Consider the following 24,840-nt stretch of genomic DNA (forward strand, 5'->3'; position numbering starts at 1 on the left):
TTCCCAAGCAGTAAAGACACTGTCCCTGCCTATCGTCCTTTTTCCCTGACCACCGCAACACACTATACAAGGCCGCCGCGCTGGCGGCCATATATAGTGTGGGGTGTGTACTAAACCCCCTTGAGCTATAATTGGCCACAGGAATCCTGCCTGTGGTGAATTGTGGCTCTCCTCACAGAGGATGTCACATCTGTTCTTATTATATAGAACCTATTATGCTCCTCGTAAACTTTTTCAGTTTGGCCGAACGGCCGGACGCAAGTTGCCCCCGGTGCGGGAACATGGGGGGAGACATGATGCACATGTTTTGGAGATGCCCGAAGTTGATCGGCTACTGGACAGAGGTGACAGGAACCATTGATCGGGTGTTTGGAACCTCCACCAGGATGGAGGCGAAGTATTGTCTCCTGGGATTAGTTGAAGGAGTTGGAAACCCGGGAAGTAGCCAGATGGCAGTTCTGAGATGCCTATTTCAGGCAAGGAAACTGATTGCCCAACCCTGCTTAGCCTCCAATGTTGGCAATTACTTGTTTTTTTTCGCTTGTTTCCCAAGATGACCATGTTGGCGTTTGTCAAGATGGTTGAGAGTGCCCGAAGAGATCGCCTATGGCCCCATCACCTTGAAAGTGCCTGATCTTGTCTGATCTCAGAGGCTAAAAATTGTCGGGCCTGATTAGTAACTGGATGGGAGACCAACTGGGAATACCAGGTGCCGTAGGATTCTTTTTATGTTGTTGGCGTTGACATGGTTTTGTTTTTCCGCTTGTTTCCCAAGGTGGTCATCTTGGCATTTGTCAAGAGGGCTGAGAGAGCCCAAAGAAATCTCCTACGGCCACATCCCCCTGAAAGCGCCCGATCTCATCTGATCTCAGAGGCTAAGCAGGGTCCGGCCTGGATAGTACCTAATTAAAGGTGCCGTAGGAATCTTTTTATATTGTTGGCTTTGACCTGTTTTTCTTTCGCTTGTTTCCCAAGGTGACCATTTTAGCATCAGTCAAGAGTTTTGAGTATGTCCCAAAGCATTCGCCTGAGGTCACATCACCCTGAAAGCACCTGATCTCAGAGGCTAAGCAGGGTCTGGGTCAGATGGGAGACCGCCAGGGACTATGTTGTTGGTGTTGACCTGTTTTTTTCACTTGTTTGCCAAGATAACCATCTTGGTATTTGTCAAGAGGGTTGAGAGTGTCTAAATAGAACACCTATGGCCACATCACCCTGAAAGCGCACAATCTCATCTGATCTCGGAGGCCTAGCAGTGTACGGCCTGGTTAATACCTGTATGGGAGACCATCTGTGAATACCAGGTGCCGTAGGCTTCTTTTTATGTTGTTGGCGTTTACCTGTTTATTTTCGCTTGTTTACCAAGGTGACCATCTTGGCGTTTAACAAGAGGGTTGAGAGTGCCCAAAGAGATCACCTACGGCCCCATCACCCTGAAAGCGCCCAATCTCATCTGATCTCAGAGGCTAAACAGTGTCGGGCCTGGTTAGTACCTGGATGGGAGACCGCCTGGAAATACCAGGTGCCATAGGCTTCTTTTTATGTTGTTGGCTTTGAACTGTTTATTTCGCTTGTTTCTCAAGGCGACCATCTTGGCGTTTGTCAAGAGGGTTGGGCGTGTCTTGAAGAGAACGCTTACGGCCACATCACCCTGAAAGCACCCGATCTCGTCTGATTTCAGAGGCTTAGCAGCATCAGGCCTGGTTAGTACCTGGATGGGAGACTGCCTGGGAAGACCAGGTGACATAGAAGGATCTGGCCTGGTTAGTGTCTTGATTGGGAGATCGCCTGGGAATACCGGATGCCGTAGGATTCTTTTTATGTTGTTGGCTTTGACCTGTTTTTTTTCCCTTGTTTCCCAAGGTGACCATCTTGGCATTTGTCAAGAGGGTTGAGAGTGCACAAAGAAATTGCCTACGGGCGCAACACCCTGAAAGCGCCCAATCCCCGTTTGGTCTCAGAGGCTAAGCAGGGTTGGACCTGGTTTGTACCTGGATGGGAGACCGCCTGGGTTTTCCAAATGCCGCAGGCTTCTTTTTATGTTGTTGGCGTTGACTTGTTTTTTTTGTCTGTTTCCCAAGATGACCATCTTGGCGTTTGTCAAGAGGGTTGAGCGTGCATTTGATCTCAGAGGCTAAGCAGGGTTGGGACCTGGTTAGTACCTGGATGGGAGACCGCCTGGGATTTCTCGATGCCATAGGCTTTAGTTTTAAGTTGTTGGCATTGACTTATTTTTTTTTTTAATTATTCTTTTATTAAGTAGAACAACATAAATATAACAGTCAACCATACAGCATGACCCAGGGTCACAATTACATTGTAACAAAAAATAGGCAGCCAAATAACTCTGGGTTCTCAGAGGGGAGTCCTACAGTTTCATGCAGAAAAGAGAGAAACCCCACCTCCGACATGTAGTACAGAAGTACTGAGTAACGGAGTAGTGCAGCTCCGTTCAGACAAATGTAATCATGGAGAACAACTGGGACCACAGCGAGCCAGCTTATCATGACCTACGTGAACCAGAGCAAAATATGAGCCGGTCATGTCCAGAACCCTGGGGTTCTTCTGGGTCCCGAAGGCTAGTAAGGAGACAAGGCATAGTCAAAAGGGAGGACGGGGGAAGAAGAGAGTGCAAAGACGAAGAGAGAGGAGGTGGGGGGATAGCGGCGGGAAAAAAAAGAAAAATAAAGACAAAAAGGGAGGGGGGAATGCCACCCAGGGCAGACATGGCCTACGTAGGTAAACATTAGATGTTCAGTCGTTTTCTGGGACAGAGGCACTGCTCACCTCCCGAACGTAGTCTCGAGTACCAGTAAAATACCTGCAGGGCCTCCATGTAACACTAAATGCCTCTTCAGTGTTGTGAAGGGTGGCGGTCAATTCTTCCATCCGGAGAATATGATTGACTTTGGAATACCACAGCACCTTGGATGGGGGCTGAGGCTGCCTCCACAGTGTGGGAATGCAGGCCCGGGCGGCATTCAGGAGTTGCATCGTGAGGGTTTTTTTGTATTTTCGAACAGGCTGTTAGGTCAAGTGTAGAAGGCACGCTGCTGGGAACCCAAAAGTTCCTCAAGGCCGGGCATGCCCAGAAAAGGTGTCCCATGATCCCCGTATCTGAATTTCACCTCCAACAAACATCCGGGATCGATCTATCCATTTTATTCAGAAGGTATGGGACTCTATACCAGCGTGAGACTATCTTGTATCCTGATTCTTGATATTGGTTTGCGATGGAAGCTTTATGTACTAAGGTCAGGATCTTCCCTATCTGTTGTGGGGTAAATGTGATGCCTAAGTCCCTCTCCCATTTGTGGATAAATGGTGGGGGTCGACTCCTCCTCCTGACTACTCAATAGGTTGTACAGGAGGGAGAGGGTGTGTCGCACAGGTTCCCTTTTGTGACAGATGGATTCATAGGGTGTCAGGTCTCTAGGAGTGTAGGGGGCCCTTTGTATGGCCAGAAGAAAGTGACGAAGTTGATAAGCACTAAACAAGTCAAGCGGAGGGTCAGAAAGCTCGGCGACAGTTTGCGTGGTCGGGAGCCCTCCCAAGGGCGACACCTCTCCCAGTCGCTTTTTCCCCACCACTGTCAACTGTCGCAGTTTCTTGTTGGTAAATCCCGGTGGGAAGTCTGGATTACCTATAACCGGAGTCATTGGTGATGGCAGGGGAGCAATGTGTGTGCAGCGGAAAAACCTCCGCACAACAGCCAACGTAGCTCCCACTACGGGGTGACCTCTGAGGTCTTTTGGTAGGGAGGACAGGAGCCACGGGGAGGTCAATAGGGGAATGGATCCATCCTCAATCTCCATCTCCACCCACTGGTTGCGCCCCTCGTCCCGCCCTCTGGCTCCCACCTACTCTTTGCCGACATTGCCTTCTGCAGCTTTCGGGGACCCTGGATGACTTATTTATTGAGCCTATTGGTACGAGACACTGCTTCCCTCCAGGGTGACTCTTGACCCCCCTGGAGGATTTACCCCTTACTGTTTGGGCAGTCCCAGCCTCCCTCTGGATGCTCTACACAGCCCCCGATGGCGATGCAGGAGAGACACTAATTGGCGGGCCCCAGGACTGCTGCTCGGGTGAAGTCTCCCGTTGGATGGCCCCAGCCCCTTGCCTGCCGGATTTTCTATGCACCGACCAGGGCTGCTCCTCTTTCATCTTGATGTGGTGACCATGGAGGGGAGGAGTTGAAATTTATGGGGTCCGGGTGTTTGCTGGTGGGAGTGCGCTAAAGGACTTGACATTTCCGCATTTTTGTCCCCTCTCCCCTGTTTCCCCCCCCCCTTCCCACCCTTCCCTTCCCTCCTTTCCCTCCCCTCCTTTCCCTCCCCCTTTCCCCCCTTCCACTCCCCCTTTCCCCCCTTCCCTGCCCCTTTTCCCCCCGGGGCGTGGACGGGGAGAGGGGGTAAGGAGAGGACAATCTGCCAAAGGGAGAAATGCATTTGTTCGGGGACTGCATGTACTTTAGGGGTATGGGACGGGGGGTGGTGGATCCCATTCTGTGATGCCTTTTCTGTTGTGACGGGCTCCCTCGTGCATGCCTACGTTTAGTGCAAGCCGAGGCGACCCCTCAGTGCTGACAGTTATATGCTCTACCTCTGTTTTGGTTATACTATTGTTTTTTGGTTATATGATGTTACTGATTGTCTTTTATTTGCATACTGGTATCAGACGTGACATTTACCACTGCCGAGACTGGGGGGACTAGGATTCGGGGGCTCCCTCTCCGACCTGTCTACCCACCAACCCAAGTAGGACAGCGCTTTAAACCCAGTGTACATCTGGTAAGCGCTATAGCATAATTGTGCTGTTTTAGTATACCCTTCCTGTACTGTTGAGTGCGGACAACCCTTAATTTCCCTCTCCCCCTGGGGTTGAGGTGCCCGGCCTCTTTTTCCCTTTACCTTTCCTTCCATTTGCCCTTCCTTTCTCCCCATTAGTTCCCGCCATGCATTACCTACCCAAAACCTACCTTGGTTCAACTTTCTTTGCTTTTCTCTGACGTCCCCCTCCCCCTCCCCCTCCCCGAGGAGCGATGGCAGACTCAGTCAAGGTCACCTCTCTAAACGTTAAGGGACTAAACTCCCCTGAAAAACAGTGGATCCTCCTGTGAGAACTGAAGACTTCCTGTACTGATGTGGCCTTTATACAAGAAACACATTTTAAAAATACTAGCCTCCCCTTTCTATGGTCGAGATCCTTCCCTAAGGTCTACCACTCTACCAACCCCTCCTCTAAGACCAAGGGAGTCTCCATTCTGATCTCTAGCAGGCTCCCCTGGGTTCCCCAGGATTCTCTGGTGGACCCTGGGGGCCGATATCTTTTTCTTAGGGGCCACATTGGAGAGCGCCTTTTTACATTTGCCACTGTGTACGCTCCCAATGATCACCAAGACACGTTCCTCAGAACTACCCTGCACAGATTATGTGACTTTCGGGAGGGCCAGTTGATATTAGGTGGGGACTTTAATGTCCCCTTTCGCCATCGGTTGACACTTCTGCCTCTTGCTCCTCGCTCCTCATTTCCTCTAGAAAGCGGATTACTAAGTGTTTACTGAATGACCAATTAGTTGATGTCTGGCGTCTGCAACACTCTGGGGAAAGGGACTGCTCTTTTTGCTCTTCCCCTCACAAATCATACTTGAGGATAGACTTCTTCTTGATTCCACATGACCAACTGCACTTGGTGAGCTCTTCCTCCATCGGCCATATTACTTGGTCCGACCACGCTCCTGTAGCCCTTGCCTACACCCTCTCTAGGAACCCCTCACCTAGGTCTCTATTCTGGCACCTTAATGAGAGCCTCCTCCAGATACTGGAAGTTTTAGCAGATGTGACCAGGGAATTGGACCTTTATTTCCAAGAAAACTAAACGCAGGACTGTGACCCGGGGATAATTTGGGAGGCTCACAAGTCAGTACTCCGCAGGGTACTTATCAGGCACAGGGCGCGCATCAAACGAACACGGAAGGAACAGCTTGCTAATCTGTTTCGTGAACTTGCCTCTGTGGAAGCGAAACATAAACATACCCCCTTACGGACCTTAGAGATTGAATTGGGGACACTCCGTACCCATATTGCTGACCTACTCCATTATAAAGCGAAAGCGGCACTCCAGTTTTGTCGTAAACTGACGTAGGAGTCAGGGGACAAATGCGGAAAAATCTTAGCCAGGTCGGTAAAGGAGTTGAAATCTGGCTCTTACATACCACAGTTGATAGATGAGAATGGCCAGAGGGCCTCTACCCCAACCCAAATAGCCGAAGTCTTTGAAAAATGTTACTCTGATCTCTACAACCTGCCCGATTCAGGGTCTGGACAGGACAATATAGACAGATATGTAACCGGTTCTGGTCTACCAACCCTCTCATCGGAATCACGGGAGTACTTGGAGGACCCGATCACACTGGAAGAAGTCCAGACGGCGGTGGGACCTCCGAAGGTGGGTAAGGCTCCGGGCCCTGACGGATATACCGCACAATAATTTAAGACCTTCCTCCCTATTCTCGGCCCGCGCTTGGTGAATTTATTTAATACTCTGAGCTCGAATGGGGATTTTCCTGAGGATACCCTTAGAGCCCACATCGCGTTGATACCTAAGGAGGGCCTATGTGGGAGCTACAGACCCATTTCCCTCCTAAATTCGGTCCTAAAACTATTCTCTAAAATCCTCGCCACGTGATTGGCACATCACTTGCAGTCCCTTATACATATTGACCAGTTAGGTTTTATTCCCACCAGGGAAGATAGGGACAACACCATTAAGGTGCTTGCTCTGATCCATAAAGCAAAGTCATCTGGGACCCCTTGTCTTTTCATGAGTACTGATGCTGAGAAGGCTTTTGATCGGGTCAAATGGACATTAATGTTCTCGGTCCTTCGCCATATAGGTCTGAGTGAACGGATGCTGGCATGGATAAGTAAGATATACTCACGCCCTTCAGCTCAAGTCAAAGCGAATGGGGTTCTCTCATCTCCCCTTGACATCGGGAATGGGACCAGACAGGGTTGCCCCCTGTCACCCCTATTATTCGCACTGTCATTGGAACCCTTTCTCTCCACAATTCGACAAAACTCAGACATAACGGGACTCCAAATGGGTACTATTGAGTGCAAGATATCTGCCTACGCTGATGACATGCTGTTCTCGCTGACGAATCCCAGAGTTTCCTTGCCAAATCTCCTTCGGGAATTCCAGATCTACGGGATACTTCTTGAAATCAAAGGCCATGGGGGTTGCAGTCCCCCCGCAAACGTTAATAGACTTGCAGTCCAATTTTCGATTTAAATGGACCCATACAGCCCTTAAGTACTTAGGTACTTACATTCCACCGGACATCGCGCGTACGTTTATGTTGAACTTCCCCCCACCCCTTGTCACTAAGATCCGCAGTTTGCTTCACGGGTGGCATTCTGACCTCCATTCCTGGTTCAGGAGATGCAATCTCATTGAAATGAACATACTCCCTAAATTTACTTATCTTTTCCAAGCTCTCCCGATCCAGATTCCAGTCCCGTTTTTTAAGCAAGCTCAATCCTTGCTCACTCAATTTAACTGGGCCCACAAAAATCCCAGACTTAAGCGGTCACAGCTGACATTGTCTAAACAACAGGGAGGGTTGGTTCTCCCTGACTTGCGACGCTACTACCTGGCCTCCCATCTGGGGCGTGTATTGGACTGGAATCGAAACAATCTTTCTAAGCTCACTCCCGAATTCCGCTAAGAAGCGCAATGTGGGGGGGGGGCGTGGCCTGGACAGCAATGGAGTAGGACGCTTGTGACCTGAGCTCCTCTCCTACCGTGATCTCCTGTAGTGATCCTGGGTGCCCACTGACTATTTTACCTACGATCTTACCGGTGTAATACCCGCTACTTTCTCGTGCATACATTGGGACGATGTCTCAGACGAAGAAGCAGTCTGCAGCGGCGGCATCTCTTGAAAAGTTCCGGCGGGACCATGAGGGCCAACATGGCGGACAGTCCACTCCGGCTGCAGAACCTGCTACCTCAGACACGGCGAAGGTGCTTGAGGCGATTTCTACAGTACCTGCCAGACCACACTGACAACTAAGCTTGAGGAGGTTAAGGTGGATGTCTCACTTATCCGACAGGACATGGCTAAACTGCGTGACAGAGTGAAGGAAACTGAAACCCGGATCAGTCAGGCCGAAGATGTCCTGTTCCCTCTGCAGCATGCCCAGGAGGATGTGCAAAAGCAGCTCCAGCAGCTGGCCCAGAAACAGGACGACCTTGAGAATAGGGCCCACAGATCTAACCTCCGCTTTATCGGCCTGCCGGAGGGCTCCGAGGGGGCTGACCCGGCGACATTTTTGGAATCTCTCCTGATTAAGGCCTACGGTAGGGAGGCATTTTCTACCTCATTTATTATTGAAAGGGCCCACAGAATGCCTGCCCGCCCGCCGCCGGAGGGGGCACCTCCTCGCACGTGCATTGCTAAGCTGCTAAATTACCGGGATAGGGATGCCATCCTTCGCCTTACTCGTGAAAAAGGCAACATCCCGTTTCAGAACGGACATATCTCAGTGTTTCCCGACTTCTCCGCAGAAGTTCAAAAACGTTGTTCCCGATTTGTGGAAGTCAAGAGGCGCCTCAGGGCACATCACCTCAAGTACGCCATGTTGTACCCGGCCAGACTCCGCGTAGTGGGGGAAGATAGGGCCTACTTTTTTGAAGATCCTGAGATGGCAGTTTCCTGGTTGGACCAGAGAGACGCGGCTCGAAATCGGCCACCTCGAGACTAAAATCGTTGGAAGATTTGTGAGTACTCTATTTGCTCCCCCCTTTCTATTTGCCCGTGTGCAAGCAGATCGCTGTTGGACTGCCTATGCGTGGTTCATTATCCTCAGTCCCTGAATTGATGCTTCTGTTCCCCCTCTCTAACATGGATGGCCGTTGCTCTTGTTGACTGAACATGTACTGCTGCCTATGGCCACGCTCTGCGGACATCCCCCTGGTTCGTTACACAATACCCCTTCCCCCTCCCTCTTAGTTTGGGGGACCCGCTTGGCGGGCTCTATTGGGCCCTTTCCCTGGGGGGGTGGGGGGGACGCGGGTCATCTGGACTTGCTGCATGGGACTGCAGAACTTTGACTTTCTCCTGATACATGCCCTTTACTGGACTGTTATGTCCCGCTGCTGAACTGGGCACCGCACCAATGGGAGTGGGGTGGGAAATGGACGCATGGTCCGGCTCCGGCCTACAAGCCGGGTTATGACGGGAGAAGACTTGGTCTTGTCACTGGGTCCAGTGGCTTATTGTTATTGACATTGCCTAGTGTTCTATGGTTTGTTTTGGGAAGGGAGCTCCAGCCAAGTTGGGGTGGCTGCGAGCAGGGAGGGTGGGGATGGGTTGTAGTTATTATGTTATAGTATGTTATGTTTTATGCTTAGTTTATGGCACAAGCTTTATTTGGTTATGGAACAGACAAATGTCTCTTTTTCATGTATACTCTGATGAATATGGGAATGGATACTGCTTTGAGGGGTGGTTTGGATACTATTTTCCTCCTTGTGATATTGGCTGAGACCACGCCATGGGTACCCTGAAGTTGCTGACGTGGAATGTCAGGGGGATTCGGGATAAAATTAAGAGGGCGGCAGTGTTTGGGTGTCTCAAAACTTATAGAGCGGATATCACAGTCCTGGTGGAGACGCATATAACTGGGAGATTGCAAATAGCTTTGCGTCGCCCGTGGATTGGATGGGCCCACCCATACGTCCTATTCTTGCGGGGTGTCTGTATTGATATCTAAAACGGCACAGTTTTCCTTGGTTTCTTTGCAGACAGACCCGCAGGGCAGATATATATTTATACACTGCTTATTGCACGGAGAACAGTACATTATTCTCGCCTATTATGTACCCCCGCCTTACGATCATAGACTAATTACAGAGGGATTATCTTTTATGGCTCAACACCCTAATGTCCCAGCAATTTGGCTGGGTGATTTTAATATGGTTTTGAATCCGGGGGTGGATAGATTGAGCTCTACTCGAGGGGATCATTTACCGGGAGATACTGGCCTAGGTCGCACGTTTCAGGAATTCTCTCTTACAGATCTGTGGCAATTTAAATATCAGGCTAAACGTTTTTACTCCTGTTTCTCTGCAACTCACTCCACCATGTCACGTATAGATTATATTGCTGTGTCCGCCCAGTTGTTACCCAGGCTAGTAGACACGGGCTATTATGCTAGATCATTGTCAGACCACGCTCCTTGCTGGGCAACTTTTTCCTTGACCCGACCTACTGGACCGAAACCATGGCGGCTTCACCCCTTCTGGTTAACCGCCTTGAGTGACAGCGAAGACTTAGGGGACGAATTGGGTTTTTTCTTTACTACTAATCAGGGGACGGCTCCGGTTGACTGTACCTGGGAGGCTTTTAAACTGCACGTACGCTCCCCTTTAACACACCGGATTAACCGGTTGAAGCGTACCTCCAAGACTTTGCTATCTAATGCCCTACGGGAGCTGGCCTCGGTGACCACTGACTTCACTACTGACCCCACACCTGCTAAGGCCCAGGTATTACGACACCACACAAGGCTAGTAGATCACCTCCACATTGAACAGGCTAAGCAAAAGTTGTTTTTTGTTAAGCAACGGGTGTTTGAACAAGGAGAGAGGGCGGGAAAGTTGCTGGCCTACTTGGCGCATCGGGACTCCAAGCCCCCGGTGGTGGTTTCGTTGACTGACAATGGGGGTGAGGAGGTGACGTATCCGCCAACAGTGGCCACCATGTTTCGTGCTTACTATGCTGCCCTTTATGAGTCGCAGGTACATAGGCCGAGGACTGAGACTGGGGCATACCTCCGAGATATCTCTCTTCCCCACCTGTCTGAGGCTCAGGTTGAGTCTCTTGAGGCCCCGATATCGGCAGATGAGATTAGGCTAGCGGTGGCATCCCTTGCAACGGCTAAGGCCCCTGGACTGGATGGTATTCCCCTGGATTTCTATGCCCACTACTCTGAGACACTAGTGCCAGAATTGTTGAGATTATATACACACATATTTGACTCCGGGTCCCTACCTGATACTCCACGGCAGGCAGTTATTATAGTGATACCCAAGCCAGGAAAGGATCCCCACTGCCCGGATTCCTATCGCCCCATCTCGCTGCTCCAAGCAGATATTAAAATTTTGGCTAAAGTACTTGCCACCGTCTGAGTGGAGTCATCCTATCACTTGTTCACCCGGATTATGCCCGGGAAAAACACGGCCATTAATATCCGCCGGTTATATATGAATATCCAGGCTGAGCATGACAAAGTAGGCTCGAGGGTGGTCGTGTCACTGGATGCCGCTAAGGCGTTTGATTCCATTGAGTGGAATTATCTTTGGGAATGCTTGGGTAAATTTGGGTTTGGCCCCAATTTTGCTAAATGGATTACTCTCCTATACTATCGCCCAATGGCTAGAGTAGCGGTTAACAGATGGGTGTCGAACCCCTTTCAGCTGGGCCGTGGCACACGTCAGGGTTGTCTCCTATGTTATATGCTTTGGCGGCAGAACCGTTGGCTGCTGCACTTCGGGCACACCCGGCTGTAGTAGGCCTCCGACGCGGTTCTCTGGTGGAATCGGTAAGTATGTATGCGGATGATACTTTACTGTATTTAGAGGACTCGGGTCGGTCGTTGGAGGCTGCCCTGGGGGTCATAGAGGAGTTTGGTGGTCATTCCGGTCTGCGTATTAATTGGACCAAGTCGCAGGTTCTACCCATTGACTTGTTCTCCCCGGACCGGGATGCAGCTTCTCTCCCGCTCTCCAGGGTATCCTCCATTCAGTATTTGGGAGTGCAGGTTACGAGGGAACCTGGAGAGTATATTCATCTTAATCTTGAACCACTGCTTCTGTATGTGCGGGAGAAGACTAAGGCATGGTCCCGTCTCCCCATTGGGGTTATGGGACAGATCAATATTACTAAAATGATCCTCCTGCCGAAACTCCTTTATGTACTTTGGCATTCCCCTGTCATGGTCCCCGTGGCGTTCTTTAAAACATTAGACGGTGTCTTAAACACCTTTATCTGGGGCCCATCTAGACATAAGTTGGCATGGAACACACTTAAAAACCCGACCTCTATGGGGGGACTGGCTCTCCCTGATTTCCACACATACTACATAGCAGCCCAGATTTCCCATTTTTATCACCTCCATAGAGCGGATAGTCACAGATATCAGGCCTTGGTGGGCGGGAGGGCTGAATCCCTTGTTGATACTCCCCTTCAGATGATTTTTCGGGGTGGTGGGGTTAGGGATGCCCGGTCCCGGATCCTGCCACACCACCGGAGTATTTGGAAACTAGCCCTTAGATTACTGGGAGCTGACTATTACCACTCACATACACCGCTATGGCGCAACCCCCTGCTTCGTGAGTTGTCTGGCTTACCAGATGTAGACTTGTGGGCTTCTAGAGGGATACTTTTTCTGTATCAGGTGGTGACTCCTATGGGCGTAAGGGATTTTCCCTCCCTACAAGTGGAATTTAACATACCCCCTCATATGCACTTTCGCTACTTGCAATTGCGACACGCGCTTCGTGCGCAATTTGCTCAGGACTTCCCGAATGTACAGTCGCTGGCTTTGACAGATGTAATTATGGGAGACGAACCGGCTAAATTGATCTCGACTCTATACGGCCTACTCCGGGCCCGCTTGGTGGCGCAAACCACTGAACGGGCCAGGTTGAGATGGGAAGAGGACATAGGTCCCTTTGATGGGGAGGAATGGGAGGATGCCCTTGAGAACGTTCAACAGGCTTCGCTTAGCCTACCTGACCGACTAACGCAGTACTATGTGATACACAGGTCCTATCTCACCCCTATCCGGATAGCTAAGTATCATCCTGACTATAACCCAAAGTGTCCCCGTTGCTCTTGTACGACTGGTACTTTCTATCATCTTCTCTGGCAATGCCCATTGGTCCAGGAGTATTGGGGGCAGATTGTCAGGTTTCTACATGACCACATGGGTTCACCCCTTCAACTTGACCCTAAGAGTTGCCTACTTAGTATATTTCCTGATACCTCTGTTGATCAATACTTGGCTAAATTTTTGCACTCTACGCTGTTTTGCCGCACGAAAGCTTGTGGCTAAATACTGAATGCGTCCAACCATGCCTACTATGCGGGAATGGGTAATGGGCATTAATAGTAAGCTACCCTTGATTAAACTGGTGTATAGAAATCGTGGGTGTCCAGCCAAATACCACAAAATATGGGATAGGTGGGTGGAAAATCTGCATACGTGTGTGGAGTGAGCTATATTGGAGTCTATACTATCATTGTCAGGAATTTTCCTTAATGTAAGATGTATTACTGTCCGTCACCTATGAAGAGGCTAATGTTTGTACCTACTGTAATATCTTGTTATAACTGAGTTGTTCAATAAACTTGTGCTGTTAAAAAAAAAAAAAAAAAAAGAAGCGCCATGTGGTGCTATAAGTAATTACCCACAGAATTTATGTCACATCCCACTATAGGGGCTTAGTTGAAAGTCAGTCACCTGATCGCTACCCAAAACACTCACGTCTTTGACTTCCCCCCTATTCCCTATACGTGGCCATCCAACCTTTGAACTGGGGACCCACTTAGAAATTCCAACCTAGACAATGCGTCTAAATTCGTCATTGATGGAAAATGGCCTTCTTTCTCAACCCTAACAGATCCGACAGGGCTTTTACAACTGCCTTTTTGGAGAGCGGTGCAACAACATCATTTTCTCCATTCCATCCCCCAATCCTCAAACGTTCGCCCGCCCTCAGACGGAGTTTGAGACTCTATGCAGGAGCGAAGGCCCTTTGGCCCACATTCTCTCTCAAACAGATTACCCACACTTAACCTGTCTGTCCAACTGGGAAAAGGACCTTAATTGCTCATTTTACCCAGCACAGAGACAACACATTATCACTTTGGCTCTCAAAATGTCGCTGTGCACGAAGATACAGGAGACGAATTTTAAACTTCTCACCAGGTGGTATTTGACACCATCAAAGCTGCAGAAATGTTTCCCCTCTTCCTCGAACATATGCTGGAGGTGTGGAGAAGAAGAGGGCACGTTGCTGCACATTTTTTGGTCCTGCCCCAGCTTGGTGGACTTCTGGACAGAGATCCGATGCATAACACAAAAATTCACAGACTTCTCCATCCAGGAAGAGGCTGCATTCTTTCTCTTGCACCATTCACAGATTCCCATTAAGAAGTACAAAAAAATCAATTTTACGGCATGTGATAAATGCGGCGAAATCCTGCATCCCTCTCACTGGCTTAGGAAAATAGGGGACATTAAAAAAAATGGAGGACTTGATCCTCACATCACAAGGTAAACAAGAATTTTTTAAACAAACCTGGGACATCTGGAATACCTTTATATTCTCGCTGGAAGGATGTCGCCTGCTATCGCCTTAGTGCTCTGAGCTTTCCTTGACTGGCCCCTTGGACAGTGGCTGCCATCGTGTCTCGTCCCCTCTTCTCCTTTTCTGATCTTTCAGCCCTTCTCTTTTCTGCCTTCCTCCCCTATCTCTCACCCCCTCCACCCCCTCTCTCTTTTGGAAAGAGTGGAAAATTGGGAATGACGGCCCCACACCCCCCTCTGGATGGAATATGCCGGAGGGACCTGGGGTTTGTGTGACCCTGGATCTTGGTACAGTACTTTATCCGTGCCTCGAATCATTGTGATTGATGGAAGGCAGACTCACAGTTGCGAATATACCTGTATCAAGTATTGTTCAGCTGCTTTTTGCTCTGTATTTCTCTGTTGCATTATGTACTCGGGGGACCGTCTTCCCCTATTTGGAGAAAAAATTATATTTGAAAAAAAAAAGAAGCCTACGACACCTGGTATTCCCAGGCGGTCTCCCATCCAGGCATTAACCAGGCCCGACCCTGCTTAACCTCCAAGATCAGACGAGATGGAACAGATTCAGGGTGATGTGGCCGTAGCCAATATCTTCAGGCACTCTCAACTCTCTTGACAAACACCAAGATGGTCACCTTGGAAACAAGCGGAAAAAAATAGGTCAACGGCAACAACATAAAAAGAAGCCTACGGCATCTGGAAATCCCAGGCGGTCTCCCATCCAGGTACTAAACTGGTCCCAACCCTGCTTAGCCTCTGAAATCAGATGAGATTGGGCTCTTTCAGGGTGGTGTGGCCGTAGGAGATTTCTTCAGGCACTCTCAACCTTGACTAACGCCAATATGGTCACCTTGGGAAACAAAAAAAAAAAAGTCAACGCCAACAACATGAGAAGAAGTCTACAGCACCTAGTATTCCCAGGTGGTCTCCCATCCAGGTATTAACAAGGCCCGACCCTGTTTAGTCTCTGAGATCAGACGAGATCTGGTGCTTTCAGGGTTATGTGGCCATAGGCGAGCTCTTCAGGCGCTCTCAACCCTCTTGACAAACACCAAGATGGTCACCTTGGAAAACAAAAAAAAAAAAAAAACAAGTCAACGCCAACAACATAAAAAGAAGCCTTCAGCACCTAGTATTCCCAGGTGGTCTCCAATCCAGGTACTAGCAAGGCCCGACCCTGTTTAGCCTCTGAGATCAGAGGAGATCGGGCGCTTTCAGGCTTATGTGCCCATAGGCAATCTCTTTGGGCACTCTCAACCCTCTTGACAAATGCCAAGATAGTCACCTTGGGAAACAAGCGAAAAAAAAACAGGTCAATGTCAACAACATAAAAAGAAGACTACGGCACCTGGTATTCCAAAGCCATCTCCCATCCAGGGACTAACTAGGCCCAACCCTTCTTAGCCTCAGAGATGAGAAGAGATAGGGCTCTTTCAGGGTGATGCTGCTGTAAGCGAACTCTTTGGGCACTCTCAACCCTCTTGACAAATGCCAAGATGGTCACCTTGGGAAACAAGCGGAAAAAAAACAAAACGAATCAACGCCAACAACATAAAAAGAAGCCTACAATAACTGGTATTCCCAGGTGGTCTCCCATCCAGGTACTAACCAGGCCTGACTCTTCTTAGCCTCCAAGATCAGACGAGATTGGGTGCTTTCAGAGTGCTCGGACTCTTTCCCCATCACTAATGGGACGAGGCAGGGGTGCCCTCTGTCTCCCCTAATTTTTATTCTGACACTGGAACCACTTATGTGTCACGTTCGGAATGACCCGAATATTACTGGCATATCCAAACCCTCGGCACACCACAAAATTGCGGCGTACGCTGACGATCTAATTTTTTTCGTCTCCAATCCACACATTTCGCTTCCCAATATACTCGCGGCTCTCCGGCGATACGGCAGCCTATCAAAATATAAAATCAATTGCGCCAAGTCGGCTGTATTGAATATATCGGTCCCGGATGGTGAGGCCAAGAGGCTACGCTCCGCTTTTCCATTCTACTGAGCTGAAAAATCTATACGTTACCTGGGCGTTGACATCGCAGCGGATTTGGCGCAATTGTACCCGCTTAATTTTGTCCCTCTCCTGAATAGACTGAAATCTGATTTGGGAAACTGGCATGCTTTAACACTGACCTGGTTCGGGCGCTGTAATGCATTCAATATGACGGCCCTCCCGCGGATCTTATACTTGTTCCAGACATTACCGATCCGGCTACCCCCAATTTTTTTCAGACAACTGCAGGTGCTGCTCCGGGACTTTATTTGGGCGCGCAAACCGCCCAGAGCCCGTTTGCAATTGCTTGCCAGACCAAAGGACAAGGGGGGTCTGGGTCTCCCAGATCTGAGACAATACAACAGAGCGACTCTGCTAGCGAGAGTCGTTGATTGGCATTGTAATGGCCCACACAAGCAGTGGGTGGAGATGGAGATTGAGGATGGATCCATTCCCCTATTGACCTCCCCGTGGCTCCTGTCCTCCCTACCAAAAGACCTCAGAGATCACCCCGTAGTGGGAGCTACTTTGGCTGTTGTGCGGAGGTTGTTCCACTGCACACACATTGCTCCCCTGCCGTCACCAATGACTCTGATTATAGGTAATCCAGACTTCCCACCGGGATTTACCAACAAGAAACTGCGACAGTTGACAGTGGTGGGGAAACAGGGTCTGGGAGAGGTGTGGCCCTCGGGAGGGCTCCCGACCACGCAAACTGTCGCCAAGCTTTCTGACCCTCCGCTTGACCTGTTTAATGCTTATCAACTTCGTCACTTTCTTCTGGCCATACAAAGGGCCCCCTACACTCCTAGAGACCTGACGCCCTATGAATCCATCTGTCACAAAATGGAACCTGTGCGACACACCCTCTCCCTCCTGTACAACCAATTAAGTAGTCAGGAGGAGGAGTCGACCCCACCATTTATCCACAAATGGGAGAGGGACTTTGGCATCACATTTACCCCACAACAGATAGGGAAGATCCTGACAATAGTACATAAAGCTTCCATCGCAAACCAATATCAAGAATCAGGATACAAGATAGTCTCACGCTGGTATAGAGTCCCATACCTTCTGAATAAAATGAATAGATCGATTCCGGATGTTTGTTGGAGGTGCAATTCAGATACGGGGACCATGGGACACATTTTCTGGGCATGCCCGGCCGTGAGGAACTTTTGGGTGGAGGTGACCGGGACGATAAAAACTCTCAGAAATGTTGATATCGCAGACAACCCAGCAGCGTGCCTTCTACACTTGACCGGACAGCCTGTTCGAAAATACAAAAAAACCCTCACGATGCAACTCCTGAACGCCACCCGGGCCGGCATTCCCACACTGTGGAGGCAGCCTCAGCCCCCATCCAAGGAGCTGTGGTATTCCAAAGTCAATCATATTCTCCGGATGGAAGATTTGACCGCCACCCTTCACAACACTGAAGAGGCATTTAGTGTTACATGGAGGCCCTGGAGGTATTTTACTGGTACTTGAGACTACATTCGGGAGGTGAGCAGCGCCCCTTTTTAGGCTTTTAGGCTCTTTCAGGGTGATTTGGCTGTAGGCACTCTCTTTGGGCACTCTGAAGCCTCTTGACAAGAGCCAAGATGGTCACCTTGGGAAACAAGCTAAAAAAAACAGGTCAAAGCCAACAACATAAAAAGAAGCCTACGGCATCCAGTATTCCCAGGCGATCTCCCAATCAAGACACTAACCAGACCAGATCCTTCTATGGCACCTGGTCTTCCCATTCAGTCTCCCATCCAGGTACTAACTAGGCCTGACGCTGCTTAGCCTCTGAAATCAGACGAGATTGGGTGCTTTCAGGTTGATGTGGCCATAAGCGTTCTCTTCAAGACACGCCCAACCCTGTTGACAAACGCCAAGATGGTCGCCTTGAGAAACAAGCAAAAAAAACAGGTCAAAGCCAACAACATAAAAAGAAGCCTATGGGCTTACAGCGGACCTTAAAAGATGGGACCCACTAGCTCTGTCATGGTTCGGACGCTGTAATGTGTTGAAGATGAACGCGATGCCACGACTTCTGTATCTACTACAAGCCTTACCTATCAAAATACCCCAGACTTTATTTCAAGCGGTTCGCTCAATCTTTATCAAGTTCCTCTGGTGCGGAAAACATATGCGTATTGGTAGGGCAATGCTATTGCGACCGAAATTGCGGGGAGGTATTGGCTTCCCGGACCCTGCTCTATATTACACAGCGACGCACATGACACCGGTTGACTGGTGCTGGTGTTCTGCCATATACTGTCCGGCCATGATATAGTGTCCGCGCCGTACTGCGCATGCGCAGTACGGAGCAGACGAAGATTCGGAAAATCTCCGAAGCTGAACGGCGCCTGCGCGGTGAGTGGAGGTGGTAGCCCCACCATCCAAACGGACATAGGGATGTGAATATTAGAGGGCCCCTTGCAGGCGAGCTTTGCTTCCACGCTTCGGGCTTGGCCTCGCTGCGCTCGGCTCTTTTATATTCTTACTCTATGTCCACTTGGATAGTGGGGATAGAACCTGGACTCAGTGCGCAGGCGCCGTTCATGCTCGCCAATTTTCGGAATCTGTGTTGCTGTGTACTGCGCATGCGCAGTACACAGCGGACACTATCCGATGGGGGACCATATGTGATAAGACACCGGCATGGGGAACTGAAGCTATGGGTCAAGCTAGAGCAGGAGATGGCGCGGGTTCCACTGGCTGGTCTGCCTTGGGCGGGGAGGCCATTGGAGCCCTGTGTGACTACTCACCCGTTAACTGGCCCCTCGCTCGCCGAGATGGATAGTTTTTTTCACCTTTCCCACCTGACTAACTTCCCTTCTCCTATGACCCCAATTATTGGACATCCTAGATTCCCTCCGGGCCTGTCTGACCAGGCCTTTACCAGGCAAGCCCCGAAAGGGCTTCTGAGAGCAGCCCTAATTCCTGGACCCACGGGCTTGATTCCCATGGGGACCATACTGCTAGAGCAAGTACCTGTTGCATTGGATAGCTGGAGAGCTAGACGGCTAATCCATTTCCTCGGATCACTACCTAACCATTCGTTCTTCTCTAGACAATTCCACCCCTTCGAGGAACTTTGCCTGGATGATGGCCCAATTCGTGGTTCCCTCTCTAGGTCCTACCAAATCCTGACAGACGCACAATCCTCCACGGATCCACCCTTCCTAGCTAAATGGAAAAGGGACTTACAAACTACATTCTCCAAACCACAGAAGGACAGAATACTCTTTTTCGCCCATAAGTCGTCACTCTGCAGTAAATATCAGGAGATCTCATATAAGCTGATCACACGCTGGTATCGTACACCGGTGGTGTTGGCCAAAATATTCCCCGGTCAATCTGACCGCTGCTGTCACTGTGGGCAACAGGCTGGCACCATTCTCCACATTTTCTGGGAATGCCCTAAATTACAAACATTCTGGCAGCCTGTCCTGAGACTCATCCACAAGTTCACAGACGTTTCCTTAGCCAATGATCCCGCAGCAGTTCTTCTCAATCTAACTCCTATGTCGAGAAAGCGTTATCATAAGTCCTTACTTAAACATCTCCTCAATGCAGCTAGGGCCTGCATCCCAAGTCAGTGGAAAGAGCAATCTGCTCCAATGGTGACCCAGTGGTTCGCAAGGGTAAATGATATTGAACAAATGGAAGACCTGACTGCCACAATGAGGGATAAAACGGAGGAGCATGGGAACAGATGGTTCTACTGGACCCAGTTTCGCTTTTCGGAAGAATACCTCCGCGAGACATAGTAAGCTCATGGTGATCGTTGGAGATCGCTGTTCCAAACGTTGGACAGCTGATGAGCTGGTGAGCCGAGGGCGTCTCTTGCTCCCTGGGAGGGGACCCCACCCTATCCACTCTACCCACGACACCCCCCTTACCCCTTCTTTTCCTTTTCTGCCATTTCCTTCCCCAATCTTCTCTTTCCCCTTCTCCCTCCTTTCAGTTCTACTATTTCCCTTCTTAACTCAAAAAAGGGAAAAGAAAATGTATTTGTTCCGACCCCATTTGACTACTACACAATACTCTTCCCCTATCTATGGATATCTAAACTCTTCGAGGGTAGCAGGGCTAGTATCAATAATATTTTAAGTGGTAGAGGATCCCAACGAGATGGAGCTTTAATCTCATCTTGATATGACCACAAAGCTGTACACGTGCTATTCTCCTCGGACTTCTTACCATTGGCTCTGATATCCATGCAATATGATCGTTTGTTTGTAACTATTTGTATCACACATTCTGTGAAGTTGCCTTTGCATTGTATGTCGCATACTACTAAATAAAAAATAAATAAATAAAAAAAAAGCCTATGGCACCTGGTATTCCCAGGCGGTCTCCCATCCAGGTACTAACCAGGCCCGACACTGTTTAGCATCCGAGATCAGACGAGATTGGGCGCTTTCAGGGTGATGGGGCCGTAGGTGATCTCTTCGGGCACTCTCAACCCTCTTAACAAACGCCAAGATGGTCACCTTGGGAAACAAGTGAAAAAAAAAACAGGACAAGGCCAACAACATAAAAAGAAGCCTACAGCACCTAGTATTCCCAGGTGGTCTCCAATCCAGGTACTAGCAAGGCCCAACCCTGTTTAGCTTCTGAGATCAGAGGAGATCGGGCGCTTTCAGGGTTATGTGTCCATAGGCAATCTCTTTGGGCATTCTCAACCCTCTTGACAAATGCCAAGATAGTCACCTTGAGATACAAGCGAAAAAAAACAGGTCAATGTCAACAACATAAAAAGAAGAATACGGCACCTGGTATTCCAACGCCATCTCCCATCCAGGTACTAACTAGGCCCAACCCTTCTTAGCCTCAGAGAAGAGAAGAGATAGGGCTCTTTCAGGGTGATGCTGCTGTAAGCGATCTCTTTGGGCACTCTGAACTGAACTGAAAGGAGGGAGAAGGGGAAAGAGAAGATTGGGGAAGGAAATGGCAGAAAAGGAAAAGAAGGGGTAAGGGGGGTGTCGTGGGTAGAGTGGATAGGGTGGGGTCCCCTCCCAGGGAGCAAGAGACGCCCTCGGCTCACCAGCTCATCAGCTGTCCAACGTTTGGAACAGCGATCTCCAACGATCACCATGAGCTTACTATGTCTCGCGGAGGTATTCTTCCGAAAAGCGAAACTGGGTCCAGTAGAACCATCTGTTCCCATGCTCCTCCGTTTTATCCCTCATTGTGGCAGTCAGGTCTTCCATTTGTTCAATATCATTTACCCTTGCGAACCACTGGGTCACCATTGGAGCAGATTGCTCTTTCCACTGACTTGGGATGCAGGCCCTAGCTGCATTGAGGAGATGTTTAAGTAAGGACTTATGATAACGCTTTCTCGACATAGGAGTTAGATTGAGAAGAACTGCTGCGGGATCATTGGCTAAGGAAACGTCTGTGAACTTGTGGATGAGTCTCAGGACAGGCTGCCAGAATGTTTGTAATTTAGGGCATTCCCAGAAAATGTGGAGAATGGTGCCAGCCTGTTGCCCACAGTGACAGCAGCGGTCAGATTGACCGGGGAATATTTTGGCCAACACCACCGGTGTACGATACCAGCGTGTGATCAGCTTATATGAGATCTCCTGATATTTACTGCAGAGTGACGACTTATGGGCGAAAAAGAGTATTCTGTCCTTCTGTGGTTTGGAGAATGTAGTTTGTAAGTCCCTTTTCCATTTAGCTAGGAAGGGTGGATCCGTGGAGGATTGTGCGTCTGTCAGGATTTGGTAGGACCTAGAGAGGGAACCACGAATTGGGCCATCATCCAGGCAAAGTTCCTCGAAGGGGTGGAATTGTCTAGAGAAGAACGAATGGTTAGGTAGTGATCCGAGGAAATGGATTAGCCGTCTAGCTCTCCAGCTATCCAATGCAACAGGTACTTGCTCTAGCAGTATGGTCCCCATGGGAATCAAGCCCGTGGGTCCAGGAATTAGGGCTGCTCTCAGAAGCCCTTTCGGGGCTTGCCTGGTAAAGGCCTGGTCAGACAGGCCCGGAGGGAATCTAGGATGTCCAATAATTGGGGTCATAGGAGAAGGGAAGTTAGTCAGGTGGGAAAGGTGAAAAAAACTATCCATCTCGGCGAGCGAGGGGCCAGTTAACGGGTGAGTAGTCACACAGGGCTCCAATGGCCTCCCCGCCCAAGGCAGACCAGCCAGTGGAACCCGCGCCATCTCCTGCTCTAGCTTGACCCATAGCTTCAGTTCCCCATGCCGGTGTCTTATCACATATGGTCCCCCATCGGATAGTGTCCGCTGTGTACTGCGCATGCGCAGTACACAGCAACACAGATTCCGAAAATTGGCGAGCATGAACGGCGCCTGCGCACTGAGTCCAGGTTCTATCCCCACTATCCAAGTGGACATAGAGTAAGAATATAAAAGAGCTGAGCGCAGTGAGGCCAAGCCCGAAGCGTGGAAGCAAAGCTCGCCTGCAAGGGGCCCTCTAATATTCACATCCCTATGTCCGTTTGGATGGTGGGGCTACCACCTCCACTCACCGCGCAGGCGCCGTTCAGCTTCGGAGATTTTCCGAATCTTCGTCTGCTCCGTACTGCGCATGCGCAGTACGGCGCGGACACTATATCATGGCCGGACAGTATATGGCAGAACACCAGCACCAGTCAACCGGTGTCATGTGCGTCGCTGTGTAATATAGAGCAGGGTCCGGGAAGCCAATACCTCCCCGCAATTTCGGTCGCAATAGCATTGCCCTACCAATACGCATATGTTTTCCGCGCCAGAGGAACTTGATAAAGATTGAGCGAACCGCTTGAAATAAAGTCTGGGGTATTTTGATAGGTAAGGCTTGTAGTAGATACAGAAGTCGTGGCATCGCGTTCATCTTCAACACATTACAGCGTCCGAACCATGACAGAGCTAGTGGGTCCCATCTTTTAAGGTCCGCTGTAAGCCCATAGACTTCTTTTTATGTTGTTGGCTTTGACCTGTTTTTTTTGCTTGTTTCTCAAGGCGACCATCTTGGCGTTTGTCAACAGGGTTGGGCGTGTCTTGAAGAGAACGCTTATGGCCACATCAACCTGAAAGCACCCAATCTCGTCTGATTTCAGAGGCTAAGCAGCGTCAGACCTAGTTAGTACCTGGATGGGAGACTGCCTGGGAAGACCAGGTGCCATAGAAGGATCTGGTCTGGTTAGTGTCTTGATTGGGAGATCGCCTGGGAATACTGGATGCCGTAGGCTTCTTTTTATGTTGTTGGCTTTGACCTGTTTTTTTTAGCTTGTTTCCCAAGGTGACCATCTTGGCTCTTGTCAAGAGGCTTCAGAGTGCCCAAAGAGAGTGCCTACAGCCAAATCACCCTGAAAGAGCCTAAAAGCCTAAAAAGGGGCGCTGCTCACCTCCCGAATGTAGTCTCAAGTACCAGTAAAATACCTCCAGGGCCTCCATGTAACACTAAATGCCTCTTCAGTGTTGTGAAGGGTGGCGGTCAAATCTTCCATCCGGAGAATATGATTGACTTTGGAATACCACAGCTCCTTGGATGGGGGCTGAGGCTGCCTCCACAGTGTGGGAATGCCGGCCCGGGTGGCGTTCAGGAGTTGCATCGTGAGGGTTTTTTTGTATTTTCGAACAGGCTGTCCGGTCAAGTGTAGAAGGCACGCTGCTGGGTTGTCTGCGATATCTACATTTCTGAGAGTTTTTATCGTCCCGGTCACCTCCACCCAAAAGTTCCTCAAGGCCGGGCATGCCCAGAAAATGTGTCCCATGGTCCCCGTATCTGAATTGCACCTCCAACAAACATCCGGAATCGATCTATTCATTTTATTCAGAAGGTATGGGACTCTATACCAGCGTGAGACTATCTTGTATCCTGATTCTTGATATTGGTTTGCGATGGAAGCTTTATGTACTATTGTCAGGATCTTCCCTATCTGTTGTGGGGTAAATGTGATGCCAAAGTCCCTCTCCCATTTGTGGATAAATGGTGGGGTCGACTCCTCCTCCTGACTACTTAATTGGTTGTACAGGAGGGAGAGGGTGTGTCGCACAGGTTCCATTTTGTGACAGATGGATTCATAGGGCGTCAGGTCTCTAGGAGTGTAGGGGGCCCTTTGTATGGGCAGAAGAAAGTGACGAAGTTGATAAGCATTAAACAGGTCAAGCGGAGGGTCAGAAAGCTCGGCGACAGTTTGCGTGGTCGGGAGCCCTCCCGAGGGCCACACCTCTCCCAGACCCTGTTTCCCCACCACTGTCAACTGTCGCAGTTTCTTGTTGGTAAATCCCGGTGGGAAGTCTGGATTACCTATAATCAGAGTCATTGGTGACGGCAGGGGAGCAATGTGTGTGCAGCGGAACAACCTCCGCACAACAGCCAACGTAGCTCCCACTACGGGGTGATCTCTGAGGTCTTTTGGTAGGGAGGACAGGAGCCACGGGGAGGTCAATAGGGGAATGGATCCATCCTCAATCTCCATCTCCACCCACTGCTTGT

At 49.7% G+C, this 24,840-nt stretch overlaps 6 pseudogenes; 1 reads left to right on the plus strand and 5 right to left on the minus strand.

Moving 5' to 3' along the window:
- The first annotated feature begins 1,415 nt into the window (after positions 1–1,415).
- LOC143931351 (5S ribosomal RNA) lies at positions 1,416–1,534 on the plus strand (annotated as a pseudogene).
- Positions 1,535–14,854: 13,320 nt separating this feature from the next.
- LOC143931735 (5S ribosomal RNA) lies at positions 14,855–14,973 on the minus strand (annotated as a pseudogene).
- A 98-nt stretch (positions 14,974–15,071) lies between these two features.
- On the minus strand, positions 15,072–15,191 carry LOC143931958 (5S ribosomal RNA; annotated as a pseudogene).
- Positions 15,192–15,283: 92 nt separating this feature from the next.
- On the minus strand, positions 15,284–15,402 carry LOC143931400 (5S ribosomal RNA; annotated as a pseudogene).
- A 5,306-nt stretch (positions 15,403–20,708) lies between these two features.
- On the minus strand, positions 20,709–20,827 carry LOC143932275 (5S ribosomal RNA; annotated as a pseudogene).
- A 101-nt stretch (positions 20,828–20,928) lies between these two features.
- LOC143931307 (5S ribosomal RNA) lies at positions 20,929–21,047 on the minus strand (annotated as a pseudogene).
- Between the last annotated feature and the right edge of the window lie 3,793 nt (positions 21,048–24,840).

Source organism: Lithobates pipiens, unplaced genomic scaffold, assembly GCF_037356315.1.
Source record: "Lithobates pipiens isolate NorthernLeopardFrog02 unplaced genomic scaffold, aLitPip1_a1.2 Scaffold_25, whole genome shotgun sequence".
NCBI classification, from domain to species: Eukaryota; Metazoa; Chordata; class Amphibia; order Anura; family Ranidae; genus Lithobates; species Lithobates pipiens.